The 16712-nt window shown below is 46.4% G+C and overlaps 5 non-coding genes across 5 annotated transcripts; all 5 read right to left on the reverse strand.

Moving 5' to 3' along the window:
- Positions 1–3109: 3109 nt before the first annotated feature.
- trnag-ucc (transfer RNA glycine (anticodon UCC)) lies at positions 3110–3181 on the reverse strand. The gene has a single exon. It is a non-coding gene; the product is annotated as a tRNA-Gly (tRNA).
- A 3439-nt stretch (positions 3182–6620) lies between these two features.
- trnag-ucc (transfer RNA glycine (anticodon UCC)) lies at positions 6621–6692 on the reverse strand. The gene has a single exon. It is a non-coding gene; the product is annotated as a tRNA-Gly (tRNA).
- Positions 6693–9889: 3197 nt separating this feature from the next.
- Positions 9890–9961, reverse strand: trnag-ucc (transfer RNA glycine (anticodon UCC)). Its single transcript has one exon. It is a non-coding gene; the product is annotated as a tRNA-Gly (tRNA).
- A 3204-nt stretch (positions 9962–13165) lies between these two features.
- Positions 13166–13237, reverse strand: trnag-ucc (transfer RNA glycine (anticodon UCC)). The gene has a single exon. It is a non-coding gene; the product is annotated as a tRNA-Gly (tRNA).
- Positions 13238–16429: 3192 nt separating this feature from the next.
- trnag-ucc (transfer RNA glycine (anticodon UCC)) lies at positions 16430–16501 on the reverse strand. Its single transcript has one exon. It is a non-coding gene; the product is annotated as a tRNA-Gly (tRNA).
- Between the last annotated feature and the right edge of the window lie 211 nt (positions 16502–16712).

The following is a 16712-nucleotide window of genomic DNA, read 5'->3' on the forward strand; positions in this document are numbered from 1 at the left end:
ATACAGCTTTACCACCGACTTCGGGTTTGGGTTCGGACTTACTGCATCCGCAGTTCTTTCGGGTTTTAAAACTTGGAAAGGGCTTTTGGAATACAAAAGGGCAAAAAAAAAGGATCCGTTAGACTGAGGCCATGCTGCAGTAATTGTGGAGAGGAGGGAATTCCGGGTAACAGTTCCGGAAGCAGAACCCTCTCGAGGAATATGTATTAATTTGAAGTTCGATCCCGTTGATCGATTTGCAGTTTTCTGTTTGACTTTGTAGAAGAGGGGGAGGTGTCAGTCAGCAGCAAGGGGTTTTCACGGGAGGGCATGATTTGGAGATGCCAGTGTTGGACTGGGGTATACAAAGTTAAAAATCACACAACACCAGGTTATAGTCCAACAGGTTTAATTGGAAGCACTAGCTTTCGGAGCGCTGCTCCTTCATCAGGTGGTTGTCCGAAATCTAGAGCTTCCAATTAAATCTGTTGGACTATAACCTGGTGTTGTGTGATGTTGAACTTCACAGGAGGGGGGTAGTCATGGGCAGAGGTTTAGTGAAGGTCGCTTCCACTGAGGTGGGAACGCAGTGCACGCAAAAGCCTCCCTGCCCTTGATAGGTTACCTGAACCACGATGGGCTTTCCAAGGTCAAGGGGTGCAGAGTGCTGAGGCCGCTGTTATAATTTAGTTACCAGCGGTCCCAAGTCCTTGGGATGCCGTGGCGCCTTAATGATAAATGGGATTGTGTGGAACCAAGACAGGGTCGTGGCAGAACAGTGTTGAGAGTGTGTTGCTGGAAAAGCACAGCAGGTCAGGCAGCAGGGAAATCGATGTTTCGAGCTCCAGCATCGGCAGACTTCCCTGTCTCCGAGCAGAACAGTGTTATCCGCTTAGGTATTGAGGAAGGCTTCCGCAGCTACTCCCGCGGGTCCCACGAAACACAAAGCGCTAGCCGGGAGGGCAAAGCGAGGGGGTGGATGGGTCAGCAAGCTCAGAGTAGTGTGATCCCGGTTCGTGAGGGGAAAAAAGAAAACGCAGTGTGGTGAAATTGACATGGGAAGTGAAATTGACATAGGAAGTGAAATTGACATTGTCAGAGCAACCCAGCGCAGGAGGGAGGAACAGGGGCATGGAGGGGCGGTGGGCAAGATGGAAAGGACGGGGTCAAGGGAGGGCACAGACGGCGGTGTAAGGGCATGACCAAGTGTTAACGTTCATGGTGTGGTAGGGGGAGGAAGTTCGGGTCTCCAGGCAATGATAGTCTCCAGCTTAGAGTAATGAGAACCGGGAATCACTGTGTGTGTGTGTGTGTGTGTGTGTGTGTGTGTGGCTGTGTGTGGCTGTGTGTGTGTGGGGGGGGTGCATGTATGTGCGTGTGCATGTGTGGGTGGGTGTGTCTGTGTGTGTGTATGCATGTGTGTGTGTGTGCATGTGTGGGTGTGTGCATGTGTGGCTGTGTGTGTCTTTCTCTGTATGCGAGTGTGTGTGCCTGTGTGTGAGTGCGTGTGTGTTTGTGTGTCTGTGTGTGTGGGTGCGTGTGTCTGTGTGTGTGTGTGTGAGTGTGTGTGCCTGTGTGTGTGTGTGTGTATGGGTGTGGGTGCATGTGTGGGTGTGTGTGGCTGTGAATGTGGCTGTGTGTGTGTGCATGCAGGGATGTGCGGGTCTGTGAGAATGTGTGTAGGTGCATGTGTGTAAGTGTACTGGTGTATAAGTCTGTGAGAGGGTGCGTGAGTGGCAGTGTATGAGTGAGTTTATGAGAGAGAGCTTGTGTTTGAGAGAGAGTATGCATGAGTGTGTGGGTCGGTAGGAGTGTGCTTTTGTGTGTGTGTGTGCGTGTGTTTGTGCGTGTACGTGAAATAGTATACAGTGCAGTGTTGTCACGTGTCGTGTAACATGAACCCAAGGTCCCAGTTAAAGCCATCCCCATGGCTTCCGAACTTGACTATCAGCCTCTGCTTGGCCACTTTGCATTGTTGCCTGTCCCATAGTCTGCCTTGGAGGATGGTCACCCAGGGGTCCGAGACTGAAAGTCCCAGACCACTGAAGTGTTCTCCGACTGGGAGGTTAGAACCAGTCTGACTCAAGATTGGGACACAGACAGACTTTAACCTCACACCTTTAATGCATTGTCTGAGCTGAGATGGCATCTCTTGTTAGAAAATCTGAAGTTATCTCGAGAACGTAACTTTAAAAAGATTCTGAGATTCTCATATTAAAGAACGGAAACTAGCAAACCCATTATAAAAGATGAAAGGCTAAAACTAAATGTGTTTAATACATCATTTCAGCTGCATGATACTGTAATCCTTTTGCTATAAATACTGTGTCTTATGGTCCTTCTTATCATCAGGTTGATCTACATCGCAAACACTCCATCCATTCTTTATCCTTCAAAGAAAATCAGTCACGTTCATCAGACACTACCTTCCCTTAACAAATCCATGATGACTATCTCGGGTGATGACGTGGAGGAGCCGGTGTTGGACTGGGGTGGACAAAGTTCAAAATCACACAATACCAGGTTATAGTCCAACTAGCTTTCGGAGCACTCCTAAAACTAGTGCTTCCAAATAAAGCTGTTGGACTGTAACCTGGTGTTGTGTGATTTTTAACTTTATCCTGGATTAAACTTTCACTCACTGTGTGGTCATTTCTATCATCTCTCAGAGTTTTATCGAGTCATTTTCTCATACTGGAAATATAAAAGCAGCTGGTCTCCATTCCTCCTATTTCTGACCTGCACCTAAAAAAATAACATGACCGAATCGATATGAGAAATAACGTTGTTTGGATATTTGTGAACTGCCCACCCACATTTCACTTGATATTAGGCTGTATTTCACAAACAACACTGAGAGTAATGTTGAAATGAGTGAAATCCGGAAACATTTCTTTTCAAATAAGATGGAAAACCAAGGAATTCTGCCATGACTCCAGTTTATGTGAATCGTGATCGACTTGACTCCTTAATCCTCCTGGGCGCATCCTCAACTTCAAAGTTGCGTCTGCACTCCAGAGGTCTGGCAACGTTGGTGTGGCTGACTCAGTGTGATGTGCAGATGTTAGTGTTTAATTACCACTGAAGTTTTCGGCTCTTTTGTTTAGGAATGGTTTTAAAATTCACAGTTTGCGATGGCCGGGAATCGAACGCGGGTCAACTGCTTGGAAGGCAGCTATGCTCACCACTATACCACCATCGCTACAGCACGCAGCAGCCTAGAAATCAGCTGATGTGCAATAATAGTTCTTGACTCTAAATTCCGATGTTGTTTTGTTGGAAATTTTGCAGTGAAATATTAGAATTGAGAAGTCATAAAAGACTGAGATTTGCTGAGTGGGTAGGTCTCATTATGCCCCGCCTCACTTTTTAATACACACAAAGCAGTATTTCGGATTTCTCATCATCTGAAATCAATCAATAACAAAAATAGCACGTAAATCCCAGGGCAACCCTGGAACGATCACACAATTAAAACTTGTGAAGTTCTCAGAAAGGGTCACCTGACCGGACCGTGAACTCTGATTTCTCTTCATACAGCTTTACCACCGACTTCGGGTTTGGGTTCGGACTTACTGCATCCGCAGTTCTTTCGGGTTTTAAAACTGGGAAAGGGTTTTTGGAATACAAAAGGGCAAAAAAAAAAGGATCCGTTAGACTGAGGCCATGCTGCAGTAATTGTGGAGAGGAGGGAATTCCGGGTAACAGTTCCGGAAGCAGAACCCTCTCGAGGATTATGTATTAATTTGAAGTTCGATCCCGTTGATCGATTTGCAGTTTTCTCTTTGACTTTGTAGAAGAGGGGGAGGTGTCAGTCAGCAGTAAGGGGTTTTCACGGGAGGGCATGATTTGGAGATGCCAGTGTTGGACTGGGGTATACAAAGTTAAAAATCACACAACACCAGGTTATAGTCCAACAGGTTTAATTGGAAGCACTAGCTTTCGGAGCGCTGCTCCTTCATCAGGTGGTTGTCCAAAATCTCGACCTTCCAATTAAATCTGTTGGACTATAACCTGGTGTTGTGTGATGTTGAACTTCACAGGAGGGGGGTAGTCATGGGCAGAGGTTTAGTGAAGGTCGCTTCCACTGATGTGGGAACGCAGTGCACGCAAAAGCCTCCCTGCCCTTGATAGGTTACCTGAACCACGATGGGCTTTCCAAGGTCAAGGGGTGCAGAGTGCTGAGGCCGCTGTTATAATTTAGTTACCAGCGGTCCCAAGTCCTTGGGATGCCGTGGCGCCTTAATGATAAATGGGATTGTGTGGAACCAAGACAGGGTCGTGGCAGAACAGTGTTGAGAGTGTGTTGCTGGAAAAGCACAGCAGGTCAGGCAGCAGGGAAATCGATGTTTCGGGCTCCAGCATCGGCAGACTTCCCTGTCTCCGAGCAGAACAGTGTTATCCGCTTAGGTATTGAGGAGGGCTTCCGCAGCTACTCCCGCGGGTCCCACGAAACACAAAGCGCTAGCCGGGAGGGCAAAGCGAGGGGGTGGATGGGTCAGCAAGCTCAGAGTAGTGTGATCCCGGTTCGTGAGGGGAAAAAAGAAAACGCAGTGTGGTGAAATTGACATGGGAAGTGAAATTGACATAGGAAGTGAAATTGACATTGTCAGAGCAACCCAGCGCAGGAGGGAGGAACAGGGGCATGGAGGGGCGGTGGGCAAGATGGAAAGGACGGGGTCAAGAGAGGGCACAGACGGCGGTGTAAGGGCATGACCAAGTGTTAACGTTCATGGTGTGGTAGGGGGAGGAAGGTCGGGTCTGCAGGCAATGATAGTCTCCAGCTTAGAGTAATGAGAACCGGGAATCACTGTGTGTGTGTGTGTGTGTGTGTGTGTGTGTGTGGCTGTGTGTGTGGGGGGGGGGGGGGGTGCATGTATGTGCGTGTGCATGTGTGGGTGGGTGTGTCTGTGTGTGTGTATGCATGTGTGTGTGTGTGCATGTGAGGGTGTGTCCATGTGTGGCTGTGTGTGTCTTTCTCTGTATGCGAGTGTGTGTGCCTGTGTGTGAGTGCGTGTGTGTTTGTGTGTCTGTGTGTGTGGGTGCGTGTGTCTGTGTCTGTGTGTGTGAGTGTGTGTGCCTGTGTGTGTGTGTGTGTATGGGTGTGGGTGCATGTGTGGGTGTGTGTGGCTGTGAATGTGGCTGTGTGTGTGTGCATGCAGGGATGTGCGGGTCTGTGAGAATGTGTGTAGGTGCATGTGTGTAAGTGTACTGGTGTATAAGTCTGTGAGAGGGTGCGTGAGTGGCAGTGTATGAGTGAGTTTATGAGAGAGAGCTTGTGTTTGAGAGAGAGTATGCATGAGTGTGTGGGTCGGTAGGAGTGTGCTTTTGTGTGTGTGCGTGTGCGTGTGTTTGTGCGTGTACGTGAAATAGTATACAGTGCAGTGTTGTCACGTGTCGTGTAACATGAACCCAAGGTCCCAGTTAAAGCCATCCCCATGGCTTCCGAACTTGACTATCAGCCTCTGCTTGGCCACTTTGCATTGTTGCCTGTCCCATAGTCTGCCTTGGAGGATGGTCACCCAGGGGTCCGAGACTGAAAGTCCCAGACCGCTGAAGTGTTCTCCGACTGGGAGGTTAGAACCAGTCTGACTCAAGTTTGGGACACAGACAGACTTTAACCTCACACCTTTAATGCATTGTCTGAGCTGAGATGGCACCTCTTGTTAGAAAATCTGAAGTTATCTCGAGAACGTAACTTTAAAAAGATTCTGAGATTCTCATATTAAAGAACGGAAACTAGCAAACCCATTATAAAAGATGAAAGGCTAAAACTAAATGTGTTTAATACATCATTTCAGCTGCATGATACTGTAATCCTTTTGCTATAAATACTGTGTCTTATGGTCCTTCTTATCATCAGGTTGATCTACATCGCAAACACTCCATCCATTCTTTATCCTTCAAAGAAAATCAGTCACGTTCATCAGACACTACCTTCCCTTAACAAATCCATGATGACTATCTCGGGTGATGACGTGGAGGAGCCGGTGTTGGACTGGGGTGGACAAAGTTCAAAATCACACAATACCAGGTTATAGTCCAACTAGCTTTCGGAGCACTCCTAAAACTAGTGCTTCCAAATAAAGCTGTTGGACTGTAACCTGGTGTTGTGTGATTTTTAACTTTATCCTGGATTAAACTTTCACTCACTGTGTGGTCATTTCTATCATCTCTCAGAGATTTATCGAGTCATTTTCTCATACTGGAAATATAAAAGCAGCTGGTCTCCATTCCTCCTATTTCTGACCTGCACCTAAAAAAATAACATGACCGATTCGATATGAGAAATAACGTTGTTTGGATATTTGTGAACTGCCCACCCACATTTCACTTGATATTAGGCTGTATTTCACAAACAACACTGAGAGTAATGTTGAAATGAGTGAAATCCGGAAACATTTCTTTTCAAATAAGATGGAAAACCAAGGAATTCTGCCATGACTCCAGTTTATGTGAATCGTGATCGACTTGACTCCTGAATCCTCCTGGGCGCATCCTCAACTTCTAAGTTGCGTCTGCACTCCAGAGGTCTGGCAACGTTGGTGTGGCTGACTCAGTGTGATGTGCAGATGTTAGTGTTTAATTACCACTGAAGTTTTCGGCTCTATTGGTTAGGAATGGTTTTAAAATTCACAGTTTGCGATGGCCGGGAATCGAACCCGGGTCAACTGCTTGGAAGGCAGCTATGCTCACCACTATACCACCATCGCTACAGCACGCAGCAGCCTAGAAATCAGCTGATGTGCAATAATAGTTCTTGACTCTAAATTCCGATGTTGTTTTGTTGGAAATTTTGCAGTGAAATATTAGAATTGAGAAGTCATAAAAGACTGAGATTTGCTGAGTGGGTCGGTCTCATTATGCCCCGCCTCACTTTTTAATACACACAAAGCAGTATTTCGGATTTCTCATCATCTGAAATCAATCAATAACAAAAATAGCACGAAAATCCCAGGGCAACCCTGGAACGATCACACAATTAAAACTTGTGAAGTTCTCAGAAAGGGTCACCTGACCGGACCGTGAACTCTGATTTCTCTTCATACAGCTTTACCACCGACTTCGGGTTTGGGTTCGGACTTACTGCATCCGCAGTTCTTTCGGGTTTTAAAACTGGGAAAGGGTTTTTGGAATACAAAAGGGCAAAAAAAAAGGATCCGTTAGACTGAGGCCATGCTGCAGTAATTGTGGAGAGGAGGGAATTCCGGGTAACAGTTCCGGAAGCAGAACCCTCTCGAGGAATATGTATTAATTTGAAGTTCGATCCCGTTGATCGATTTGCAGTTTTCTCTTTGACTTTGTAGAAGAGGGGGAGGTGTCAGTCAGCAGGAAGGGGTTTTCACGGGAGGGCATGATTTGGAGATGCCAGTGTTGGACTGGGGTATACAAAGTTAAAAATCACACAACACCAGGTTATAGTCCAACAGGTTTAATTGGAAGCACTAGCTTTCGGAGCGCTGCTCCTTCATCAGGTGGTTGTCCAAAATCTCGAGCTTCCAATTAAATCTGTTGGACTATAACCTGGTGTTGTGTGATGTTGAACTTCACAGGAGGGGGGTAGTCATGGGCAGAGGTTTAGTGAAGGTCGCTTCCACTGATGTGGGAACGCAGTGCACGCAAAAGCCTCCCTGCCCTTGATAGGTTACCTGAACCACGATGGGCTTTCCAAGGTCAAGGGGTGCAGAGTGCTGAGGCCGCTGTTATAATTTAGTTACCAGCGGTCCCAAGTCCTTGGGATGCCGTGGCGCCTTAATGATAAATGGGATTGTGTGGAACCAAGACAGGGTCGTGGCAGAACAGTGTTGAGAGTGTGTTGCTGGAAAAGCACAGCAGGTCAGGCAGCAGGGAAATCGATGTTTCGGGCTCCAGCATCGGCAGACTTCCCTGTCTCCGAGCAGAACAGTGTTATCCGCTTAGGTATTGAGGAGGGCTTCCGCAGCTACTCCCGCGGGTCCCACGAAACACAAAGCGCTAGCCGGGAGGGCAAAGCGAGGGGGTGGATGGGTCAGCAAGCTCAGAGTAGTGTGATCCCGGTTCGTGAGGGGAAAAAAGAAAACGCGGTGCGGTGAAATTGACATAGGAAGTGAAATTGACATAGGAAGTGAAATTGACATAGGAAGTGAAATTGACTTTGTCAAAGCAACCCAGCGCAGGCATGGAGGGGCGGTGGGCAAGATGGAAAGGACGGGGTCAAGAGAGGGCACAGACGGCGGTGTAAGGGCATGACCAAGTGTTAACGTTCATGGTGTGGTAGGGGGAGGAAGGTCGGGTCTGCAGGCAATGGTAGTCTCCAGCTTAGAGTCATGAGAACCCGGAATCACTGTGTATGTGCCTGTGTATGTGGGTGCATGTGTGCGTATCTGTGGCTGTGTGTGTGTGTGTGTGTCTGTGTGCGTGTGCATGTAGAGATGTCCGGGTCTGTGAGAGTGTGTGTGTATGCATGTGTGTGTGTGTGTGCATGTGTGTGTGTGTACATGTGTGTGTGTACTGGGGTATAAGAGGGTGCGTGAGTGGCTGTGTATGAGTGAGTTTATGAGAGAGAGCTTGTGTTTGAGAGAGGGTATGCATGAGTGTGTGGGTCGGTAGGAGTGTGCTTTTGTGTGTGTGTGTGCGTGTGTTTGTGCGTGTACGTGAAATAGTATACAGTGCAGTGTTGTCACGTGTCGTGTAACATGAACCCAAGGTCCCAGTGAAAGCCATCCCCATGGCTACCGAACTTGACTATCAGCCTCTGCTTGGCCACTTTGCATTGTTGCCTGTCCCATAGTCTGCCTTGGAGGATGGTCACCCAGGGGTCCGAGACTGAAAGTCCCAGACCGCTGAAGTGTTCTCCGACTGGGAGGTTAGAACCAGTCTGACTCAAGATTGGGACACAGACAGACTTTAACCTCACACCTTTAATGCATTGTCTGAGCTGAGATGGCACCTCTTGTTAGAAAATCTGAAGTTATCTCGAGAACGTAACTTTAAAAAGGTTCTGAGATTCTCATATTAAAGAACGGAAACTAGCAAACCCATTATAAAAGATGAAAGGCTAAAACTAAATGTGTTTAATACATCATTTCAGCTGCATGATACTTTAATCCTTTTGCTATAAATACTGTGTCTTATGGTCCTTCTTATCATCAGGTTGATCTACATCGCAAACACTCCATCCATTCTTTATCCTTCAAAGAAAATCAGTCACGTTCATCAGACACTACCTTCCCTTAACAAATCCATGATGACTATCTCGGGTGATGACGTGGAGGAGCCGGTGTTGGACTGGGGTGGACAAAGTTCAAAATCACACAATACCAGGTTATAGTCCAACTAGCTTTCGGAGCACTCCTAAAACTAGTGCTTCCAAATAAAGCTGTTGGACTGTAACCTGGTGTTGTGTGATTTTTAACTTTATCCTGGATTAAACTTTCACTCACTGTGTGGTGATTTCTATCATCTCTCAGAGTTTTATCGAGTCATTTTCTCATACTGGAAATATAAAAGCAGCTGGTCTCCATTCCTCCTATTTCTGACCTGCACCTAAAAAAATAACATGACCGATTCGATATGAGAAATAACGTTGTTTGGATATTTGTGAACTGCCCACCCACATTTCACTTGATATTAGGCTGTATTTCACAAACAACACTGAGAGTAATGTTGAAATGAGTGAAATCCGGAAACATTTCTTTTCAAATAAGATGGAAAACAAAGGACTTCTGCCATAACTCCAGTTTATGTGAATCGTGATCGACTTGACTCCTTAATCCTCCTGGGCGCATCCTCAACTTCAAAGTTGTGTCTGCACTCCAGAGGTCTGGCAACGTTGGTGTGGCTGACTCAGTGTGATGTGCAGATGTTAGTGTTTAATTACCACTGAAGTTTTCGGCTCTTTTGGTTAGGAATGGTTTTAAAATTCACAGGTTGCGATGGCAGGGAATCGAACCCGGGTCAACTGCTGGGAAGGCAGCTATGCTCACCACTATACCACCATCGCTACAGCACGCAGCCGCCTAGAAATCAGCTGATGTGCAATAATAGTTCTTGACTCTAAATTTCGATGTTGTTTTGTCGGAAATTTTGCAGTGAAATATTAGAATTGAGAAGTTATAAACGACTGAGATTTGCTGAGTGGGTAGGTCTCATTATGCCCCGCCTCACTTTTTAATACACACAAAGCAGTATTTCGGATTTCTCATCATCTGAAATCAATCAATAACAAAAATAGCACGAAAATCCCAGGGCAACCCTGGAACGATCACACAATTAAAACTTGTGAAGTTCTCAGAAAGGGTCACCTGACCGGACCGTGAACTCTGATTTCTCTTCATACAGCTTTACCACCGACTTCGGGTTTGGGTTCGGACTTACTGCATCCGCAGTTCTTTCGGGTTTTAAAACTGGGAAAGGGTTTTTGGAATACAAAAGGGCAAAAAAAAAAGGATCCGTTTGACTGAGGCCATGCTGCAGTAATTGTGGAGAGGAGGGAATTCCGGGTAACAGTTCCGGAAGCAGAACCCTCTCGAGGAATATGTATTAATTTGAAGTTCGATCCCATTGATCGATTTGCAGTTTTCTCTTTGACTTTGTAGAAGAGGGGGAGGTGTCAGTCAGCAGTAAGGGGTTTTCACGGGAGGGCATGATTTGGAGATGCCAGTGTTGGACTGGGGTATACAAAGTTAAAAATCACACAACACCGGGTTATAGTCCAACAGGTTTAATTGGAAGCACTAGCTTTCGGAGCGCTGCTCCTTCATCAGGTGGTTGTCCAAAATCTCGAGCTTCCAATTAAATCTGTTGGACTATAACCTGGTGTTGTGTGATGTTGAACTTCACAGGAGGGGGGTAGTCATGGGCAGAGGTTTAGTGAAGGTCGCTTCCACTGATGTGGGAACGCAGTGCACGCAAAAGCCTCCCTGCCCTTGATAGGTGACCTGAACCACGATAGGCTTTCCAAGGTCAAGGGGTGCAGAGTGCTGAGGCCGCTGTTATAATTTAGTTACCAGCGGTCCCAAGTCCTTGGGATGCCGTGGCGCCTTAATGATAAATGGGATTGTGTGGAACCAAGACAGGGTCGTGGCAGAACAGTGTTGAGAGTGTGTTGCTGGAAAAGCACAGCAGGTCAGGCAGCAGGGAAATCGATGTTTCGGGCTCCAGCATCGGCAGACTTCCCTGTCTCCGAGCAGAACAGTGTTATCCGCTTAGGTATTGAGGAGGGCTTCCGCAGCTACTCCCGCGGGTCCCACGAAACACAAAGCGCTAGCCGGGAGGGCAAAGCGAGGGGGTGGATGGGTCAGCAAGCTCAGAGTAGTGTGATCCCGGTTCGTGGGGGGAAAAAAGAAAACGCGGTGCGGTGAAATTGACATAGGAAGTGAAATTGACATAGGAAGTGAAATTGACATAGGAAGTGAAATTGACATAGGAAGTGAAATTGACTTTGTCAAAGCAACCCAGCGGAGGCATGGAGGGGCGGTGGGCAAGATGGAAAGGACGGGGTCAAGAGAGGGCACAGACGGCAGTGTAAGGGCATGACCAAGTGTTAACGTTCATGGTGTGGTAGGGGGAGGAAGGTCGGGTCTGCAGGCAATGATAGTCTCCAGCTTAGAGTCATGAGAACCCGGAATCACTGAGTATGTGCCTGTGTGTGTGGGTGCATGTGTGTGTATCTGTGGCTGTGTGTGTGTGTGTGTGTCTGTGTGCGTGTGCATGTAGAGATGTGCGGGTCTGTGAGAGTGTGTGTGTATGCATCTGTGTGTGTGTGCGCATGTGTGTGAGTACTGGGGTATAAGAGGGTGCGTGAGTGGCTGTGTATGAGTGAGTTTATGAGAGAGAGCTTGTGTTTGAGAGAGGGTATGCATGAGTGTGTGGGTCGGTAGGAGTGCGCTTTTGTGTGTGTGTGTGTGTGCGTGTGTTTGTGCGTGTACGTGAAATAGTATACAGTGCAGTGTTGTCACGTGTCGTGTAACATGAACCCAAGGTCCCAGTTAAAGCCATCCCCATGGCTACCGAACTTGACTATCAGCCTCTGCTTGGCCACTTTGCAATGTTGCCTGTCCCATAGTCTGCCTTGGAGGATGGTCACCCAGGGGTCCGAGACTGAAAGTCCCAGACCGCTGAAGTGTTCTCCGACTGGGAGGTTAGAACCAGTCTGACTCAAGATTGGGACACAGACAGACTTTAACCTCACACCTTTAATGCATTGTCTGAGCTGAGATGGCACCTCTTGTTAGAAAATCTGAAGTTATCTCGAGAACGTAACTTTAAAAAGGTTCTGAGATTCTCATATTAAAGAACGGAAACTAGCAAACCCATTATAAAAGATGAAAGGCTAAAACTAAATGTGTTTAATACATCATTTCAGCTGCATGATACTTTAATCCTTTTGCTATAAATACTGTGTCTTATGGTCCTTCTTATCATCAGGTTGATCTACATCGCAAACACTCCATCCATTCTTTATCCTTCAAAGAAAATCAGTCACGTTCATCAGACACTACCTTCCCTTAACAAATCCATGATGACTATCTCGGGTGATGACGTGGAGGAGCCGGTGTTAGACTGGGGTGGACAAAGTTCAAAATCACACAATACCAGGTTATAGTCCAACTAGCTTTCGGAGCACTCCTAAAACTAGTGCTTCCAAATAAAGCTGTTGGACTGTAACCTGGTGTTGTGTGATTTTTAACTTTATCCTGGATTAAACTTTCACTCACTGTGTGGTCATTTCTATCATCTCTCAGAGTTTTATCGAGTCATTTTCTCATACTGGAAATATAAAAGCAGCTGGTCTCCATTCCTCCTATTTCTGACCTGCACCTAAAAAAATAACATGACCGATTCGATATGAGAAATAACGTTGTTTGGATATTTGTGAACTGCCCACCCACATTTGACTTGATATTAGGCTGTATTTCACAAACAACACTGAGAGTAATGTTGAAATGAGTGAAATCCGGAAACATTTCTTTTCAAATAAGATGGAAAACAAAGGACTTCTGCCATAACTCCAGTTTATGTGAATCGTGATCGACTTGACTCCTTAATCCTCCTGGGCGCATCCTCAACTTCAAAGTTGTGTCTGCACTCCAGAGGTCTGGCAACGTTGGTGTGGCTGACTCAGTGTGATGTGCAGATGTTAGTGTTTAATTACCACTGAAGTTTTCGGCTCTTTTGGTTAGGAATGGTTTTAAAATTCACAGGTTGCGATGGCAGGGAATCGAACCCGGGTCAACTGCTGGGAAGGCAGCTATGCTCACCACTATACCACCATCGCTACAGCACGCAGCCGCCTAGAAATCAGCTGATGTGCAATAATAGTTCTTGACTCTAAATTTCGATGTTGTTTTGTCGGAAATTTTGCAGTGAAATATTAGAATTGAGAAGTTATAAACGACTGAGATTTGCTGAGTGGGTAGGTCTCATTATGCCCCGCCTCACTTTTTAATACACACAAAGCAGTATTTCGGATTTCTCATCATCTGAAATCAATCAATAACAAAAATAGCACGAAAATCCCAGGGCAACCCTGGAACGATCACACAATTAAAACTTGTGAAGTTCTCAGAAAGGGTCACCTGACCGGACCGTGAACTCTGATTTCTCTTCATACAGCTTTACCACCGACTTCGGGTTTGGGTTCGGACTTACTGCATCCGCAGTTCTTTCGGGTTTTAAAACTGGGAAAGGGTTTTTGGAATACAAAAGGGCAAAAAAAAAAGGATCCGTTAGACTGAGGCCATGCTGCAGTAATTGTGGAGAGGAGGGAATTCCGGGTAACAGTTCCGGAAGCAGAACCCTCTCGAGGAATATGTATTAATTTGAAGTTCGATCCCATTGATCGATTTGCAGTTTTCTCTTTGACTTTGTAGAAGAGGGGGAGGTGTCAGTCAGCAGTAAGGGGTTTTCACGGGAGGGCATGATTTGGAGATGCCAGTGTTGGACTGGGGTATACAAAGTTAAAAATCACACAACACCGGGTTATAGTCCAACAGGTTTAATTGGAAGCACTAGCTTTCGGAGCGCTGCTCCTTCATCAGGTGGTTGTCCAAAATCTCGAGCTTCCAATTAAATCTGTTGGACTATAACCTGGTGTTGTGTGATGTTGAACTTCACAGGAGGGGGGTAGTCATGGGCAGAGGTTTAGTGAAGGTCGCTTCCACTGATGTGGGAACCCAGTGCACGCAAAAGCCTCCCTGCCCTTGATAGGTGACCTGAACCACGATAGGCTTTCCAAGGTCAAGGGGTGCAGAGTGCTGAGGCCGCTGTTATAATTTAGTTACCAGCGGTCCCAAGTCCTTGGGATGCCGTGGCGCCTTAATGATAAATGGGATTGTGTGGAACCAAGACAGGGTCGTGGCAGAACAGTGTTGAGAGTGTGTTGCTGGAAAAGCACAGCAGGTCAGGCAGCAGGGAAATCGATGTTTCGGGCTCCAGCATCGGCAGACTTCCCTGTCTCCGAGCAGAACAGTGTTATCCGCTTAGGTATTGAGGAGGGCTTCCGCAGCTACTCCCGCGGGTCCCACGAAACACAAAGCGCTAGCCGGGAGGGCAAAGCGAGGGGGTGGATGGGTCAGCAAGCTCAGAGTAGTGTGATCCCGGTTCGTGGGGGGAAAAAAGAAAACGCGGTGCGGTGAAATTGACATAGGAAGTGAAATTGACATAGGAAGTGAAATTGACATAGGAAGTGAAATTGACTTTGTCAAAGCAACCCAGCGGAGGCATGGAGGGGCGGTGGGCAAGATGGAAAGGACGGGGTCAAGAGAGGGCACAGACGGCAGTGTAAGGGCATGACCAAGTGTTAACGTTCATGGTGTGGTAGGGGGAGGAAGGTCGGGTCTGCAGGAAATGATAGTCTCCAGCTTAGAGTCATGAGAACCCGGAATCACTGTGAGTGTGGGTGCATGTGTGTGTGGGTGCATGTGTGTGTATCTGTGGCTGTGTGTGTGTGTGTGTGTGTGTCTGTGTGCGTGTGCATGTAGAGATGTGCGGGTCTGTGAGAGTGTGTGTGTATGCATGTGTGTGTGTGTGTGCATGTGTGTGTGTACTGGGGTATAAGAGGGTGCGTGAGTGGCTGTGTATGAGTGAGTTTATGAGAGAGAGCTTGTGTTTGAGAGAGGGTATGCATGAGTGTGTGGGTCGGTAGGAGTGTGCTTTTGTGTGTGTGTGTGTGCGTGTGTTTGTGCGTGTACGTGAAATAGTATACAGTGCAGTGTTGTCACGTGTCATGTAACATGAACCCAAGGTCCCAGTTAAAGCCATCCCCATGGCTACCGAACTTGACTATCAGCCTCTGCTTGGCCACTTTGCAATGTTGCCTGTCCCATAGTCTGCCTTGGAGGATGGTCACCCAGGGGTCCGAGACAGAAAGTCCCAGACCGCTGAAGTGTTCTCCGACTGGGAGGTTAGAACCAGTCTGACTCAAGATTGGGACACAGACAGACTTTAACCTCACACCTTTAATGCATTGTCTGAGCTGAGATGGCACCTCTTGTTAGAAAATCTGAAGTTATCTCGAGAACGTAACTTTAAAAAGGTTCTGAGATTCTCATATCAAAGAACGGAAACTAGCAAACCCATTATAAAAGATGAAAGGCTAAAACTAAATGTGTTTAATACATCATTTCAGCTGCATGATACTTTAATCCTTTTGCTATAAATACTGTGTCTTATGGTCCTTCTTATCATCAGGTTGATCTACATCGCAAACACTCCATCCATTCTTTATCCTTCAAAGAAAATCAGTCACGTTCATCAGACACTACCTTCCCTTAACAAATCCATGATGACTATCTCGGGTGATGACGTGGAGGAGCCGGTGTTGGACTGGGGTGGACAAAGTTCAAAATCACACAATACCAGGTTATAGTCCAACTAGCTTTCGGAGCACTCCTAAAACTAGAGCTTCCAAATAAAGCTGTTGGACTGTAACCTGGTGTTGTGTGATTTTTAACTTTATCCTGGATTAAACTTTCACTCACTGTGTGGTGATTTCTATCATCTCTCAGAGTTTTATCGAGTCATTTTCTCATACTGGAAATATAAAAGCAGCTGGTCTCCATTCCTCCTATTTCTGACCTGCACCTAAAAAAATAACATGACCGATTCGATATGAGAAATAACGTTGTTTGGATATTTGTGAACTGCCCACCCACATTTCACTTGATATTAGGCTGTATTTCACAAACAACACTGAGAGTAATGTTGAAATGAGTGAAATCCGGAAACATTTCTTTTCAATTAAGATGGAAAACCAAGGAATTCTGCCATGACTCCAGTTTATGTGAATCGTGATCGACTTGACTCCTTAATCCTCCTGGGCGCATCCTCAACTTCAAAGTTGTGTCTGCACTCCAGAGGTCTGGCAACGTTGGTGTGGCTGACTCAGTGTGATGTGCAGATGTTAGTGTTTAATTACCACTGAAGTTTTCGGCTCTTTTGGTTAGGAATGGTTTTAAAATTCACAGTTTGCGATAGCCGGGAATCGAACCCGGGTCAACTGCTTGGAAGGCAGCTACGCTCACCACTATACCACCACCACTACAGCACGCAGCCGCCTGGAAATCAGCTGATGTGCAATAATAGTTCTTGACTCTAAATTTCGATGTTGTTTTGTTGGAAATTTTGCAGTGAAATATTAGAATTGAGAAGTCATAAAAGACTGAGATTTGCTGAGTGGGTAGGTCTCATTATGCCCCGCCTCACTTTTTAATACACACAAAGCAGTATTTCGGATTTCTCATCATCTGAAA

This window comes from Chiloscyllium plagiosum, unplaced genomic scaffold (assembly GCF_037043375.1).
Source record: "Chiloscyllium plagiosum isolate Xiang-an unplaced genomic scaffold, Cpla_swu_hap1 HiC_scaffold_12, whole genome shotgun sequence".
Classification (NCBI taxonomy): domain Eukaryota; kingdom Metazoa; phylum Chordata; class Chondrichthyes; order Orectolobiformes; family Hemiscylliidae; genus Chiloscyllium; species Chiloscyllium plagiosum.